Source organism: Schistocerca piceifrons, chromosome 2, assembly GCF_021461385.2.
Source record: "Schistocerca piceifrons isolate TAMUIC-IGC-003096 chromosome 2, iqSchPice1.1, whole genome shotgun sequence".
NCBI classification, from domain to species: Eukaryota; Metazoa; Arthropoda; class Insecta; order Orthoptera; family Acrididae; genus Schistocerca; species Schistocerca piceifrons.
Genome location: NC_060139.1, coordinates 62,071,075 through 62,076,383, shown reverse-complemented (window position 1 = coordinate 62,076,383; position 5,309 = coordinate 62,071,075). Strand labels below are relative to the sequence as shown.

At 44.5% G+C, this 5,309-nt stretch overlaps 1 non-coding gene across 1 annotated transcript; it reads right to left on the bottom strand.

Annotated features, from left to right (window-relative positions):
* Positions 1-5,019: 5,019 nt before the first annotated feature.
* Positions 5,020-5,093, bottom strand: Trnas-gga. Its single transcript has one exon. It is a non-coding gene; the product is annotated as a tRNA-Ser (tRNA).
* Positions 5,094-5,309: the final 216 nt, after the last annotated feature.

Sequence of the window (5,309 nt, the reverse complement as noted above, 5' to 3'; positions counted from 1 at the left end):
ATAGTAATGAAGGTTTGTGCAGATGTACATTAATATTTTGGTGTGTAAAGTAGATGTTTACTGGTATAGCGAGTTTTGGGTAAGGGAGTTTTAAGGAGGGGGAGAGAGGGAAGTAATGAGGTGAAGTGCACTCGTGTACAGAGGAAGGCATTACTGTTGCTTAAGTAGATACGTCATTAACTGTTTTTTGAAGCCGGTCATGTTTTTGAGTTCTCTAACATAACGAGGGAGGTTATTCCAGAGTCGGGTTCCCGCTACTGTAAAGGACTTGGAGAAGGTGACTGAGCGATGCAGTGGAACGGAGAGGATTTTATTATGATGGGAACGTGTGTTTCTGTCATGTTGTTCCGACATGAGTGTTAGGGAAGAGGAGAGATATGAGGGACAGTGTACATTTATAAGGCAGTAGATGAGACAGAGTGTATGGAAATCTCTGCGTTTGTCTGCACGCAGCCAGGACAATTTTGCATATGCTGGTGAAATGTGATCAAAAAGTCGAACGTCACAGATATATCGGACGCAGGCATTCGTGACCAGTTCTAGACGTCGGGAATTTTCCTGAGAGAGGCCTTGTAGGATAATATCGCTGTAGTCAATGATTGGGAGTATAAGCGTTTGTACTAATTTCTTTTTCAGATCTAAAGGGAAGAGTTTTTTATATTTTTGTAGGACATGAAGGGATGCTGATGCTTTTTTGCACACTGCAGTTACGTGCTCTGTCCAATTTAGATTTTCATCTATTATTACTCCCAAACTCTTTGCTGAGGGCGAGAAGTTAATAATTGTTCCATTTAGGATAAGAGGTGGTACGGATTCCCGATGTTTTGGGCTAATGAGCTTAGAGTGACCGACAAGTACCGCTTGGGTTTTAGATGGGTTTAGTTTTAGACCTATGTCCTGTGCCCATTTTGACAGTGCGTCGAGGTCAGTATTGAAATTTTCAACAGCTTTCTTGAGATTGCTTGGTTTCGCACTTAGATACAACTGAAGGTCATCAGCATACATGTGGTATTTGCAATAGGTCAGGACCGATGACACATCATTGACATAAAGAGAGAAGAGTATAGGACCTAATACTGAGCCTTGGTGAACGCCTGACACTACCTGCCGCCATTGTGATTTTATATCCCCAGACAGGACGCGTTGCTGACGAGACGTCATGTATGAGCGAAACCATTGCACTGCGCTTGGTGAGAAATTTAGACCGCTAAGTTTGGCTAGTAAGATGTCGAAGTCGACAGTATCAAATGCTTTGCTGAAATCTAAGAAGCAAATGATAGTCGCTTCTTGTCTGTCCATGGCAAGTTTCAGGTCATCTGTCACCTTTATCAGAGCGGATGTTGTGCTTCGATGTTTACGGAAACCTGATTGGTATTCGTCTAATAGGTTGTTAGTAGTTAGGTAGTTGGTGAGCTGGTCATGAACTATGTATTCTAAGGCCTTTGATAGTGCAGGAAGAAGGCAGATGGGGCGGTAGTCAGAGGCTGCTGTGGCGATGTCCTTTTTAGGCAGTGGCTTAATTTGTCCCAGTTTCCAGGCCTCAGGGAAAACACTTGTGATTAATGAATCGTTGAAAATGTCTGTTATAGAGGGCAGTAGTTGGTCAATAATAAGTTTTACCATCTGGATAGTGATACCATCATGTCCAGTAGATGCTGATCTAATCCGCATTATGGCTTTCTTGACAGTACTGCAAGTGACGTGCTGTAGATAGAATTTTTCTTTGCTACAGTCGTTCATCCCAATGAAGTAATCAATGATTCTCTGTTTTTTTTTGCGGATCAATTTTGGTTGCAGGTGATGTGAAGAATCGGTTTAGTTCTTCAGCTGGGACCATGGGATTTTCTGCAACTTTTATTTTGCCTAAACCGAGACTACGGAGATTTTTCCACAGGATAGCTGGTCTACATCTATTGTCAGCTAATGTACGGGCATGTCTGAGCTTAGCGTTTCTCACCGCTTGACTGACTTTGTTTCGTTTCTGCTTGTATACAGCGTGATTTTCAGGTGTAGGGTGTATCTTGTATGCTCGATGTGCAGCATCTCTGAGATTCATGAGCTGTTTTAGTTCATCAGTCAGCCAAGGTGCAGGTTGCCTTTTTGCTTTTCTGGTCTTTATTGGAGCATATTTGTCATATAGTTGAGTAATTTTGTTAGTGAAATCGTGGAGTTTGTCGTTTATGTCCATGAGGGGAGTAGAGGTCATCCCCCAAACTATTTCTTGTGCCTCAGTTTCGAGTTCAGGCAAATTAATGCGTTTGAGGTCTCGGTATGTAGACAGTTTTTGTTTCTTTCTAGGGCATTCTAGTGAATACGTCATGGAAATGATGTCATGGGCAGACATGCCAGGCGCAGATATTTGAGAGGTGCGGATTATTCTGTTTGGGGATTTCGTTGCGAATATATCTATGAAAGTGTGACTGGTAGTCGTGTGATGAGTAGGTGCCAGCTGAAGTAGCGTCATATTTGAGGAAGAAAGCATCCTCTTAAATTTCCCAGTGGAAGGACTATTGCACAGAAAATTAATGTTAGTGTCACCAGCTATAATTACATGTTCATATGACGATTCGAGACTAGAGAGGGCAGTTTCGAAGCAGGCGAACCCACCTACTTTAGGAGGTTTGTAAAGGACACATATTAAGCACTTTCTGTTAAATGATTTGATCTCTATGAACATATATTCCACTTGTTTATCTACATTGTTGTCGGATGTGTGTAGTACTGTAGGCGACAAATCAGAGTGTATGTACGCCCCTACTCCGCCCCCTCGTCTGTTGCATCTGGCGTGCCTGAGAAAGATATAGCCATCTAGGTTTACGGAAGTTGTAGGAATACTTGGTTTGAGCCAAGTCTCTGACAAAAGTATTACGTGTATATCAGCAGTTTGAAATATATATTTGAACTCGTCGAAGTGAGCTGGCAGAGACTGGACATTTGCATGTACAATATGCAGCTTGGTGCGTTCGGGTGTTGATTGCCCGAGGAGGCTGCCGACCGATGTTTGCGGGTCGTGGTTGGCGGTGACAAGAAGATCTGGCATGAGGAATGCGGAAGGCGTGTGAAGGAGAGGCGGGTGAGGGAGTGTCCTCCCAGTTCTGTGCAGTGAAAGCGGCCGGGAGGGGGAGGGGGTAGGTCCCTGGGGAGACAACGGGATCTGCGGCCAGGGTCAGCGAGGTCTGCAACGGTTATGGAAGTAGCCGTGGGCTGGCAGGGGAAGGAATTTCGCTAAATACAACGGGAGTAATCTGCACGTTATGACAGAGTGTGATATTAATTGCACTTATGAGGATAACAACTAAAGTATGATGGTGGGTTGCTAATTAAGGATGGAAGTGAGACTACCTTATGCAATAATTAACAAAATTACATGAGAAAAACAATTAAAAATGAAAATAGTTATGTGGAGAAACGAAAAGTTGATAATACAAATAATAACAAATATTACACGAGAAAAAATAATTAGAGATAAAAAAAATAGCTATTTAGAGAAACGAACAATTTGATAATACATTAGTTACGATATGGTTGACAGTGTAAACAATATAAACATACAGGTTAGTGGCAGCAAGATTAGACATGATTTAGCTTCTAAAGCACAGGCATTCGAGTTCATTAACACTGCAAATTGTTTTCTTTCCGTTTTCGGTCTTAACCATTATCCTGCCGTCATTTGTCCATACGTTATGTAGCCCAAATTTCGAAATCGCGCTCTTCAAAATGTTTAGTCTTTCAAAGGTCAGATCCTCGCGTACTGTCAGACCCGACTTCGTGAGATTCTTCTTTGCTCTGAAGATTTCAGATCTCTTCCTATACGACATAAATTTCACTATTATAGGTCTTGGTTTTCTAGAACCTGGCGACTTACGACCCACTCTATGACTTCTGTCAATGTCACTCAGAGTCACCTGCACGCCTAGCTTTTCTTGGACAAGGTTTATCACACGTTCATCTGTGTTCTCCCTGCTGCTCTCTGGAATGCCGAACAGTCTGAGATTATTGCGTCTCTGATATTGTTCGAGCTCGTCCGTCTTCTCGATCAATTTCTGTTCGAGCAGTCGTGCTTTCTCCTCACTTGCTTTTAACGATGTGTTCAGTGCACGGATCTCGCTCGCATTCGCCTCCAGAGTTTTCTGTATTTTATCCGTCACTGCTGCAGTGACAGCATCAGTGATGGTTTGAACAACGAGCCCGAGCGTCTCCTTAGCCTGCAGCGCGGCACTCACCTCACCTCAGCCTTCACGAGTGCGGCGATGTCAGCGATCCCGGGCGGGGCGGCCGCAGCTCCCGGTGTGGACTCCACGCCTGCGCTGTCGCCGGCCTGGCCGCTGGCTGCACTGCGCGTTGTTCGGCGATTTTCCATTTTTAGTGCGATTCCGTGTAATGTGTGCTCAGTATGTGATGTAAAATACGACACTCGGTAGTAGATATACGGCTTTAGTATATGTACACTAGCCTAACTGCTTAAAACACCTCCAGATTTCACGCAAACTTGCGAGCCAAGCTAACGCACGTCACTCACTCGCCGCCATGTTTAAACATCATCCCCAATCCGGTCGGGTATCGAACCCGGGACCCCTGATCCTGAGGCAGTAACGCTAGCCACTAGACCACGATCTGTGGACAAAATACTTGGGTATAACACTTCGTAGGAATACGAAGTGGAACAATCTCATATGTTCAGTAGCAGGTAAAACAGGCGCCGGATTCCATTTTTTTAATGCTAAAATACTAGAGAAATGGAATTAGTATACAAAGTAGATTACTTACAAATCACTAGGCCGACGCATCCTAGAATACTGGTCACGTTTGTGGTACATATACCAAAATTATGGAGTACTGAACGTATACAGGGAAGGGCAGTGCAAATGGTAACACATTTGCTTGACCCGTTGGAGAGCGTCAGAGGCTGAAGAAACTGTACCGGCAGGCTCTTGAAGCCAGACATAAACTATCCCGAGAGAATGAGATTTTCACTCTGCCGCGGAGTGTGCGCTGATATGAAACTTCCTGGCAAACTGTGTGCCCGACCGAGACTCGAACTCGGGACCTTTGCCTTTCCCGGGCAAGTGCTCTACCACTGAGCTACCGAAGCACGACTCACGCCCGGTACTCACAGCTTTACTTCTGCCAGTACCTCGTCTCCTACCTTCCAAACTTTACAGAAGCTCTCCTGCGAACCTGCAGAACTAGCACTCCTGAAAGAAAGGATATTGCGGAGACATGGCTTAGCCACAGCCTGGGGGATGTTTCCAGAATGAGATTTTCACTCTGCAGCGGAGTGTGCGCTGATATGAAACTTCCTGGCGGAT